Source organism: Pelophylax lessonae, assembly GCF_965119305.1.
Source record: "Pelophylax lessonae genome assembly, chromosome: 3".
Lineage (NCBI taxonomy): Eukaryota > Metazoa > Chordata > Amphibia > Anura > Ranidae > Pelophylax > Pelophylax lessonae.
Genome location: NC_138770.1, coordinates 628,073,779 through 628,086,167, shown reverse-complemented (window position 1 = coordinate 628,086,167; position 12,389 = coordinate 628,073,779).

Sequence of the window (12,389 nt, the reverse complement as noted above, 5' to 3'; positions counted from 1 at the left end):
AATAAAAAACTGAAAAATTGGGCGTGCAAAATTATTCAGCCCCCTTAAGTCAATACTTTGTAGCGCCACCTTTTGCTGCGATTACAGCTGTAGGGGTATGTCTCTATCAGTTTTGCACATCGAGAGACTGAAATTTTTGCCCATTCCTCCTTGCAAAACAGCTCGAGCTCAGTGAGGTTGGATGGAGAGCGTTTGTGAACAGCAGTTTTCAGTTCTTTCCACAGATTCTCGATTAGATTCAGGTCTGGACTTTGACTTGGCCATTCTAACACCTGGATATGTTTATTTGTGAACCATTCCATTGTAGATTTTGCTTTATGTTTTGGATCATTGTATTGTTGGAAGACAAATCTCCGTCCCGTCTCAGGTCTTTTGCAGACTCCATCAGGTTTTCTTCCAGAATGGTCCTGTATATGGTTCCATCCATCTTCCCATCAATTTTAACCATCTTCCCTGTCCCTGCTGGAGAAAAGCAGGCCCAAACCATGATGCTGCCACCACCATGTTTCACAGTGGGGATGGTTTGTTCAGGGTGATGAGCTGTGTTGCTTTTACGCCAAACATAACGTTTTGCATTGTTGCCAAAAGGTTCGATTTTGGTTTCATCTGACCAGAGCACCTTCTTCCACATGTTTGGTGTGTCTCCCAGGTGGCTTGTGGCAAACTTTAAATTACACTTTTTATGAATATCTTTAAGAAATGGCTTTCTTCTTGCCACTCTTCCATAAAGGCCAGATTTGTGCAGTATACGACTGATTATTGTCCTATGGACAGAGTCTCCCACCTCAGCTGTAGATCTCTGCAGTTCATCCAGAGTGATCATGGGCCTCTTGGCTGCATCTCTGATCAGTCTTCTCCTTGTATGAGCTGAAAGTTTAGAGGGACGGCCAGGTCTTCGTAGATTTGCAATGGTCTGATACTCCTTCCATTTCAATATTATCGCTTGCACAGTGCTCCTTGGGATGTTTAAAGCTTGGGAAATCTTTTTGTATCCAAATCCGGCTTTAAACTTCTCCGCAACAGTATCTCGGACCTGCCTGGTGTGTTCCTTGTTCTTCATGATGCTCTCTGCGCTTTAAACAGACCTCTGAGACTATCACAGTGCAGGTGCATTTATACGGAGACTTGATTACACACAGGTGGATTCTATTTATCATCATTAGTCATTTAGGTCAACATTAGATCATTCAGAGATCCTCACTGAACTTCTGGAGAGAGTTTGCTGCACTGAAAGTAAAGGGGCTGAATCATTTTGCACGCCCAATTTTTAATTTTTTTATTTGTTAACAAAGTTTGAAATATCCAATAAATTTCGTTCCACTTCATGATTGTGTCCTACTTGTTGTTAATTATTCACAAAAAAATTAGTTTTATCTTTATGTTTGAAGCCTGAAATGTGGCAAAAGGCCGCAAAGTTCAAGGGGGCCGAATACTTTTGCAAGGCACTGTATGTATATTTAATGGAGTTCACCACTTATTTAATTGTGGAGAAGGAAGTAGAGGCCATTATATACAGTCAATTAAATTTATGCAGCCCAGGTGTGACAATTCACCAGGCAAAGTTCTTCTGCTTGTCTCCTCACCTCTCTGCTTATGCTGCAGTTTCTACATGTCAGCATTTTGGTGCCCATCCCAACAAATTCATTAGGAAAACTCTATTACTAAAAAAAGAAGCCAATACTAAATTTGAACAGGTGGCCGCCACGTGAGAGGAGGAGATTATCAGAGGAACTTCACAGAACCTTTTTAAATGCTGCTGATGGACAGGCAAATTAAGCTATGCCACCTGCACATCTCAGGTGATTGAACATAAAACTATGTTGGAATTCAGAAGCCTTTGTATAAGAAGTGATTGTTATATATGCTACATGAATGTCACATGTGGAATGTATTTCTCTTGATTATATGCTTTCACACAAGGTTTCTAACAAACAGCACAATTGCCTTGCCTCTTGATGGATGTATTCTGTTTTCACTCTCAACAGCTATAGATCAGTGTATGAAAACTTATAAATATCAGAAAGTAAATGGCATTTTTGAAACTTGCTTGCTTCAGAAGTAAATTAAATTATTTTTGTAGACAGGAGATGAGAAAAAAAACACCTGGGCTTCAATTTCAGACATCATGGTTAAGTGGCTAAGGGTTATTTCACCTAGATCTGATATTTCAGTTTTGGCTAGGTGGCAGAAGCATTTGATTACCCTTCTTGTATTGTTAGCACACCAGTGATGAAATGTTTCCAGCTCCCTCCTATTTCCATAACCATTGTGAAGTAGTTTATTATATTGCCTCCTCCAGGATTAGGACTAGGCAGAAGAAAAAAACACCTGGCTACGTCCATGGGCCTTCCTCAGCTGGTATATAACCCCCCTCTCTGCTCTGGGTAATCAGTGTCATTAAGGGTATCACGGAGGGAGTACTTTCCTGCCACAGTCAAGAAAAAGGGAAGGAGCCGCGCCGTAGATGGGGGCCCTTCTTCTCAGCCCATAGAAAATTATTTTGTGCTTCTGGGACGGAGAATAAGGGAAATAGATCTTTAAATCTTCCCCTGGAGGTTCCAAGCAACCTTGGTTGGGTATGCCTAGAGCTAGCTTCCCTGGACCAGCAGACAAGACTCCTTCAGCGTGAAGGTTTGCCCTCACCTATTATTTAGGTGGGGGGACATCTTCACTGATTTCCGTCCCTGTGGACTTCTTTGGTGAGCGTCAAGGAGATCCGCCAAATGTTTCTTTTGGGGGTACCCAGAAAGGGGGACAAAGCAGGTCCTTTTTCAGGTTTTTTAGGTCCTGAGTCTCCTTGTGCGGATTGAATTCGTGCAAAGGTTCAGGTGATGTCTGAACTACCTAAGGTCCCCCCTATCCCTGTCCAGGGAGTTGATTTACCTAGGTCCTTCCTCTGGACAAACTTCAGGAACCACAGGCCATGATTCACCGGCTGCTGTCACACAGACAGTTCTCTCTCCCAATTTGCATACAGGTTCTGAGTCTGGTGGTATCCACCTTCAAGACAGTTCTGTTTTCACAGTCCTACATGCAGCTCCTTTAGCAGGTTCGGCTCCACAGGAGGATACCGAAGTTCGTGGCGAGGTCACGGGGTCCTCTGACAGACATTGCAGTCATCCAAGGCCCACGGTAAGGCCAGTATCATCCTCGGCTAAGGCTTCTTCCGCAGTTCCTGTGAGGAATAAACAGCGAGGATCTTACAATCATCCTGGTGGCTGTAAATATTCCTTGGGGGCTTCCTCTCAGATAAGACCAGTTGTCCCAAGGGCTGATCTACCATTTTGCTTTACAGTTGCTGGTTTTAATGGCTTAGCTATTGAAAGCTAGGTAATGAGGGATAGAGGTCTGTCTGGATTAGTGATCCCTACTATGGCGAAGGCAAGGAAGTCGTCTTCCAGCAAGATATACCATCGTACGTGGAAAGCGTACATTTCTTGGTGTAAGTCGATTGGCGCTCATCCTCTATCCTTTTCTGTGGCTCGGATCTTAACCGTTCTTCAGCAGGGCGTTGATCAGAAGTTGGCCTACCATCAAGGGCCAGGTGACTGCCGTGGCAATCTTCTTTCAGCGACCCCTAGCCACGCACTCTTTAGTTCCTACCTTCATTCAGGCGGTTCGACATGTGGCTCCACCTGTATGATCTCTTTTGCTGCCGTGGGATTTAAATTTAGTACTTCCGGTTCTCGAGAAACCTCCATTTCAGAATATTCTGGAGTTTCCCTTGCCTACCTTATCCCAGAAGGTGACATTCTTAGTTACTATTACCTCGGCCCGCAGGGTATCAAAATTGGCTGCATTATCCTGTCGCAGTCCCTATATAGTGGTCCATAGGGATGAAGTGGTTCTTCCTCCCTGTCCATCATTCCTGTCCAATGTTGTCTCTGACTTCAATTTGAATGAGGACATTGTGTTGCCTTCTTTGTGTCCCAAACCGACTCATCCCAAGGAATTTGCTTTGCATACCTTGGATGTGGTTTGTGGGATTCGGATGTATCTGGCAGCTACTGAGTCTTTTCGGAGGTCATACTCGCGTTTTGTGTTTTATGGACGGATCAAGAAAAGGGCTGGCCGATTATTCGGCTACCATCTCCAGATTGATCAGACAGACAGTGACTCTTGCCTATTCCATTAAAGGTCAGGTTTCACCTTTCCCTGTCAGGGCGCATTCTACTCGGGCTCTGAGTGCTTCTTGGGCCTTCTGTCATCAGGCTTCAATATCGTTTGTTTGCAAGGTGGTCACTTGGTCGTCGGTGCATCTGCGGATGCTTCTTTTGGCCGCAAAGTTTTGCAGGCTGCTGTTTAAGAGGGGCTGTTCCCTCTTGAGCGGTATTTTTTCTTTAAACCTTTATTTTTCAGACGGGGTTCCTGTGACCCGGTTAAGGCTCCTGTGTGCTGGTTAAGGGCTCTTATGTTTAGCCTTGTTTTTTTTTCCCCACCCCTCATTTTCCTTTTGGCACTGCTTTTGGACGTCCCACTAGTTATGATTTATGGAGCGATGTGACAGCCGATGACCAAAAGAGAATATGGGATTTTTGTACTTAACGTAAAATCCATTTCTCTGAGTTCATCGACAGACACAGCACCCACCCCTCTATGGAGTTCAGATACTTCTAATACTGCTTGCTACTAAACTGATTACCTAGAGCAGAGAGAGGTGGGGGGGGGGTTATACCAGCTGGGGACGACCCATGGGCGTAGCCAGGGGTTTTTTGTTCTGCCTAGTCCTACTCCTGGAGAATGCAATATAACCCACTAGTTATGATTTATGGAGCGCTGTGTCCATTGATGAACTCAGAGAAATGGATTTTACGGTAAGTACAACAATCCTAATCTACAATGCATGGGATATGCAAGGGGAAATGGGGCACAGGAGGGGAAGCCTGCTTTGGGAGGAAGAACAAGAAGTCCATGGACAATCAAACCTACAAGAACCATACCAGTAAATAAATACTGCACCTTAACTATGCAGAACAAAGCAACCGTGTCTATGTAAAGGAGCTCCCCGTACCCCCTTATACTCACCTCGCCAGTGCTCCATTGCCGCTCCTTCCTCCATTGCAGCTGGCACTAAGGAAACAGTGGTGTTGGTGGTCAGGCTAAGCGGTGACATCACTCCCTCAATTATGTGAAAGTGTTCATGTCTGCTAAACCCAAGCACAGTCACAGGGAAGGAGTTTATATGGTTTCCCTGCACCACTGATAGAGGCTAAAGTGGCAGGAGAATGCTGGTAAGGTGAGTATAACTGGGTAGCCACTTTGCAGAGCCTCTAGGGTGATTTAGTAAAGGGTCATCACTTTGCACTTTTTTCTCCAGAGCTTAGTGAATACAGTGAAATTCCCCTTTGCAAAGAATACCCAAACATGGGCAAGGGAAGTGAAAAATAAAAAGCTTTATGTTTCCACATAATTGGATGATAGATGTCAGAAGTGCTTAAGTGCTTCACCTTGTTCACTAAGCTACAGGGAAAATTAGCTTGCAAAGTGCAACTTACCTTGCAAAATGAACAGCTGTTTTGCCTTTAGCAAATCAACCCCATTGCCGCCTTGCTACACATGCTTAAGGTGACAGCGTCTCTTTAATGAAATGCTGGGTTTAGTGGACTTTATGGGCTGTGACAGACATTATCCTGTAGTTATATCTGACAATGGGCATTAGGGTAAATTCTGGAGCAAACAGGACATATATAAAAGTCCTTAAATGATCTTATAACACTTTTTTTTGGCTTTTCTGAAAAACTGAATTATTTAGAGATTACCTCAGAATGATCAGGCTGCATGTAATCTGATTGTATGTTCGCTTCCTGCTCTCTGTGTAAGGCAGGTCATAGACGAGTTAAATACCGAACGAAAATTCTTGGTCGTTCATTTTTGCGTCATTCGTGTGTTAGCTGCCAATTTCTGGTCGCAATTGAAAATGCCTGATCCAACATGTTGGATTTTGTGTTGAAAAAAGGGTGCCAGACCTTTTAGTTTTCCATGCACAGAGCCCTGTCAATCAGTGATGCGGAGCCCCACTCCGCAACATTTTTTTTAATTTGTGACATCAGGAAGTAGGAGTACCCCACTAGCTGTCAAAGTGGGGATCAGAGAGGTGCGGGGGCCGGTCCATTCATAAAATGTTACATGTTACACCCTGAATTTGGGTGTAACATGTTACGAAAGGTGAACTAATCTTTTAAATGTAAGTTCACCTTTACAGGAAATCTGTAAGGTGAACTGACACTGGACCCCCCTCCCCATTCCCCTCCTCCCTCGCTTTACCGGAGTAAGTCCGCTGTGAGTCATAGGGTTGACCCTTTACAGGTCCGGGGATTTGAAATATTGAGCGCTGACAGGGTGGGCTATGCGGGTCCTGATTGGAACCAATTAGAATGCCTCCTATCCATGCACGCTGAGAGGTACGTATAGGAGGTTAAGCCGCAGGGATTTAGGGGCAACCCCATGTCTCACAGGGGGGGATAACGAGACTCCTGAATAGAGGGAGGAGGTCCAGTGTAAGTTTGCCTTACAGATTTTCTGTAAAGATGAATTTGTCCTTTAAGTTATTTCTCTCCACATGCTGCAGTCTTTTCTGTATCCTCTTCTTCTCTCCTGATTGTGTTACATTGTACATTTGCCTGCGGCAAAGCTAACAGTATGTGAGCCCAGGTGTGGAGAGTGTAGCCAGTGTTCAAACAAGAAATAATGCGTGAAACAAGCATGTCATGCTGTAATGTTAACACCTTGCAATTTGCTGAGAATTTTCTATTTTTATGCACAACCTCTCTATTCCATAAAATAGTGGTCATAAAAAAAGGCAATCGCTGTTCATGCAGCGGTCAGCCTTGGACAGCTTTTATAACGTTCTCAGCAATGAGGAGGGGGTTTCTGAGGCAGCATAATATTTTAAATGTTGCGATGCTGGATTCATAAATGAGGAAGGGGTACATGCTACCTCATTAACTAAGCACTGCCATTGGACCTACCAGTAATGTCCTTCCCTGTTTCTGTAAATGATTTTGAAATGTTCCAATGGTAAATGTTATTTGCTGTAGGTAAATGATCACGATTTGCCATAGTAGTACAGTAAAAGCTTGGATTACGATCATAATTCAAACATGCTTGTAATTCAAAGCACTCTTCTATCAAAACAAATTTCCCCATAAGAAATAATAGAAACTCAGATGATTCGTTCCACAGCCATTTATTCATAGATCCTTCCATTAATAGTCCATATAAAAAGATTATAGCAATGTGATAGGTTGTGTAACCATAAAATGTCCATCTACAAATGGCACCTCCACAAGGGGATTAGAAGCAAAATCCAGCTGGAGCTACAGAGTATAAAAGCGAAAAGAGGCGCTTAGCAATATGGATACATTAATGAAGGTTCAACAACTCACATGGTTGATTAAAAGAATGCAGGCATCCGGGGTAAAGCTGTCCACATAGACCATCCTCACCGCCAGCCAGCGGGAAGACGACCATGCAGTAGAGCGATCTGAAAGCGAGGCTTGAAACGCTTGTGGAGCGCAGTGTAGAAGAAATTACGTAGATGGCGGTGTGGAGGACGGTCTATGTGGACAGCTTTACCTTAGATGCCTGCATACTTACAGTAGATGTGCCTGTTTTAATCATTAACCATGTGAGCTGCTAAATGTTGTACCTTCATTAAAGGTTGCCATATTGCTACACTTAAAGGCTCCTCTCTTCTTTTTTATACTCAATTGTGACATGATGCTACTTGTATATCAAGACATCGCTTGTTTATCAAGTCACAATTTTTAAAAAAATGTTGCTGGTCTTGCAAAACGCTCTCAAACCAAGTTACACTCAATCCAAGGTTTTACTGTACAAGCATTCTATAGACCACTGTGCCTACACTACCCCCCCCCCCCACAGCTAAAATTGGTTTGCCAATATTGCTTACTTAAACAATGAATACTTCCAAGGACTAAAGCAGGGTTCGACAAACCCCGGTCGCCAGGTCGCCATGGCGACCAGAAACCGCGTCCTGGCTCCTAATTTGCCGCCAGCCCACTCTCTGCAACTCCTGACTGACTGCCCGGACACGCAGCTCAGAGTGTCAGGCAGCTGATGCTTTGCTCTCCCCCTCTCTGGTCTCCGTGCAGTAATCTGAAGTCCGGCTGTGAGTAATGTGAGAGGGGAGGGGGCTGGCCTCCTCCCCTCTGCCAGAGCAAGGTCCGGTGTAGCATGAAGATCGGTATCCTGTGAGAATGGCTGCTCTGAGTTCTCTTCTGCTGCCCGTAGCGTCCTTATCAGGCTTGCCTTCCTCCCCCCAGAGCCCACAGCAGGAGTTCAGACCTTGGAGAAGGGTGAGGAGGAGGGGGACCCGGCAGCCTGTGTGGCCTTTACCTGACCTAGCAGGCAGACTGTCAGTCACTACTGTGAGGGAGGGGGGGGGGAGGGTTCTGGTGGAGGATAGAGAACGGGGGCTTCCTGTGTGTGTGTGTGTGTGTTCTGTGTCCACACTGAGCCGCTGTTCTAATAGTGCAAAGTTGTTTAAGGTGTGCTGTGAGGTGGAGGAGGGGAGATGAGGCAAGGCATGCTTTAAAATTATCTTTTTATGTCCTCTGATAAAGCCCTGTGTATTATCCACAATCACCACAGGGGGACACACATGCAGGAAGTAGCTGCAAAGAGGCAACAGAAGATCAGCAGCGCTGGGATACTTCTTTCATCCTTTTCGGTGTTTTATTTAAAATGTCACAAAGGCTTTATTTAGATGTGCAGTTGGGTGGTAAAAATGTGCTGTAAAGACATGTTTTTGCCACCCACCAACAGCCACCCTTAAGCTACAATAGGCAGCAGATGAGGGTATTTTACATGCCGCAGTCATGATGCATTCGCATAAAAAGTAGTTTCCCCTATAATAGGTTTTTAATGTCATTCTTTCTGGCCAGCCCATAACCTTGACATAATGCGTTACATTGGAGTTATTGACTGACCGCTCTGCTGTAAGTTAGTTAGGGGGCGCAAATTACTTGCCCTGACAACCCACGCTACAAAAAAAAACTGGCTCCTAACTTTTTTAGCTGGCTCCTAGATTCATAGCAAATTTGTCGACCCCTGGACTAAAGTCTAGTACACAATAGTAGTTTTTTTTTTTTTTTTTCGTTCAACCCAACAGGGCCGGAAAAAAAAAAAAACTGACAACTCCGGACGAGTCACTGTACTAACTATGCAATGTTAGTACAGCAATCTGCCCTGCTGTGCTATTGTGTTCTGATAGGGGGACAACCCACCGCCGAAACACTTTGGTTCCAATGGCTTTTTCGGTCATGCCCCATCGTCAGAAGCTTCTGTCCGACCGGCCTGCAATATATAGGGGCCGAATGTCAGCCGGTTCAAACCAGCCGATGGCACCCGATATTTGGCCGGTGTGTACTAGACTTAAGTGTACTGAGTCAAGATGAGGTAAATGATAAATACCCATAACATAGTTAGAATATTTAAAAACAAAAATGTACTACAGTATATTGCAGTTTGACAGTCCTTAGATGTAGTGGCTGCATATATTTTAAAAAAAAAAATTCAATTGGTAGTCCTGCAAATACACTTCCTGTCCCTGAGTGGCTGCGCTTACTCACCCTACTGTATCTATGGAGGAAGCCATAGCCTGAAAAAAGAAAATAAATGCAGCCACCACATCTAAAAACTGAACTAAACTACAATATATTACTTTTTTCTTCTTTTCTTCTTGCGACCCAAATTATATTGTAATTTAATATTATTAAAAATTAACTTTCCTTTTAAATCTGCAGCTCTGTAATTTTCTGTAAAATACAATGCAATATGGCAACCTGGAAGTGTTCTGTACACGGAACATAATATGTACAGAACACCCCCCAGAAACCTAATTTCCTGCTTGTGTGATTGGCTCACTGATTTCCCCAGAAGTCTGTACTAAGATATAGATTTTAGGGCATCCCCTGCTACAAAAATTAAATTTTTGGTGAGATACACCCAATAGGAACACGTCTAAAGGGACGCAAACCCTATTTTTCCTCATTAGAGCCCTGCAAGCGCAGCAGCTGATTGAGAATTATGAATCCACTCCTATTAGATTCCCTTTCCACATGGACATACACATACAGGGATTTCTTCAGAATAACAAAAGGCAGGAATCTGCAACAAAGTTAGTTAAAATCCCTGCAATGTACATAGATTACCCAGAGGGGAATGTTTTTTTCACCACAAAAGTGTAATTACTCTTTAACCTTAAAATATCACTCAGACCTAACTCTACAGAGCTCACTGACCTGCTCGCTCAATTGCTTTTTAATGACCCTGTATCCTGAGGCTTGGAAAGTCTTACTCAGGTCAAGTGTTCCCAGTTGCTCGTCTCAGCATCCATTGTTTTTGATTAGATTAAATCCCCGATGAGCAATCTGCCTAACCTGGCTCTAAAGAGTTTGTTATAAAACGCTGGACTTTCTGACTGCAGCATGTGTGCAGAATGTTCAGTCATCAAGGAGCTACCCCAGTCTGTGACTGCACAGTAATGAAGTCACAGCACATAATGGTATCATTTTGCTCTGTGCAACTGTTCGCCATCTCCCAATGTTAGACTGGCAACACAATGCAATGTAGTACTGTCTGATTGGCTTAAAGTGCTGCCCCTCCCAATATAAATACTGCTGTGCCTGGAATAACAGTAGGCTTAGTTACAAAAGAGATTCAGATACTTATGACAACTATATATAAAATAAAATGGTTCAAGTAAAATAATTACGCAATCTGGAGGGTCCACTTACCCTCAGATTCAATAGAAAGAAATTGTAAGAATGCTGCCAGCTGTCTATTAAAAGCAACATCTATCCTACAATGTCATTTGAAGTGGTTGTAAACTCTTACATATACCCAGTGAAGTGCCTAGCCTCAGGTAATACACAGAGATAAAACAAATCCTCCATAAGTGGTACCCATTAATCTGCAGCACTCTCCCCTCTACAGCCCTTCAAAGTACAGAATGTAGACATTTCTTTCTGCTCCAGGAGGCAGGGGGTGTGAATCTGATGTCACACACTGCATAGCATTGAGCAGTGAGAAGGGAATGGACACCCCCCCCCCCCTGACCCCAACACAGTCTGGTGCGCTAAATGTGAAGTGTTATAGACAGAATAAGTGATGTGCAAACACAATTATTAAATCCTGTAATGAATATAACATATACTATCTTTATTCCAACATTATTGGATCTTTGGTTGCAGCTTATTCACTCATATCAGCGCACTTTTTCACATTTTACAGTCTTATAAGAGTTGAGGCTGTCAATCAGTTGCTTTGTGCTGGAGAGGAGTAGAACTGTCTCCTGGAATTCCTGATGTTGCATAAACGGTCAGAAGTGACTCAAGCAGAAGAATGAGAGAAGAAACATAACTCGCAATAGGTGACTTGAATTAAGCCTAGTACACATTATAGAAGTAAATGCTTTATTCATTTTTCATTTCAGAGGTTTACAACCACTTTACCTTAAATGCAGTAGCAATTTGCTTATTTCACAGAAAATCTTTTCACAACATGAACTAACCCTTTAAAATGGTTGAAGAGGCACAAGTTTTTTTTTACCTTCATGCATTCTATGAATGAAGGTAAAAAACCTGTGTGCAGCAGCCTTCCTAATACATACCTGAGCCCCCTCTTGATTCAGTGATGTCCATGAGAGCCTTTCCTCTCCAGGGACTCGCACTTCTGATTGGCTATTGGCAGCAGCGGGAGCCATTGGCTGTCAATTACAGCCAGTAAGCTAATCGGGAGGGGGCGGGGCCAAGTCACGGTTGTGTGTGAATGGACACATAGAGCAGCGGCTCGATTTAGGTATCCTGATAGCAAGCTGCTTGCTGTGGGGGCACCTGACAGGAGGGAGGAGCCACGAGGGCCATAATGGGACCCGAGAAGAGGGGGATCTGGGCCACTCTGTGCAAAACCAACTGCACAGAGCAGGTAAATATAACGTGTTTATTATATTAAAGAAAAAAAATTAAAGCATTACAATCATTTTCAGGAACATATAGTTCTCTGTAAGTTTATGTATATCGTTTTAGTTTGACGGGAAATGTTTTAACAAATCTACAGCTTTGGTTTTTTTTTATTATTATTTATTTTTGCTTTATATTGAGGGTTAATGTTCTGAATCGCACAAGGAATTACATTAGTATGACACAAATCTTTCATGTCAAAATGTTACAACTAAAGATAATTAGAGACATTAAAATCACATTCGCCATTGCTTCTGGCATAACAGTAAAACATTGAATGCTGTGTACAGATTGTAATACAGCTTACTGTGGCGTTAGCTCTACAAACTTCTCATGTTGAGTATAGCAGATACAAAACAATCAGCTTAATTAACACAAAACTTGACATTAAAAAAAAAAAGAAAA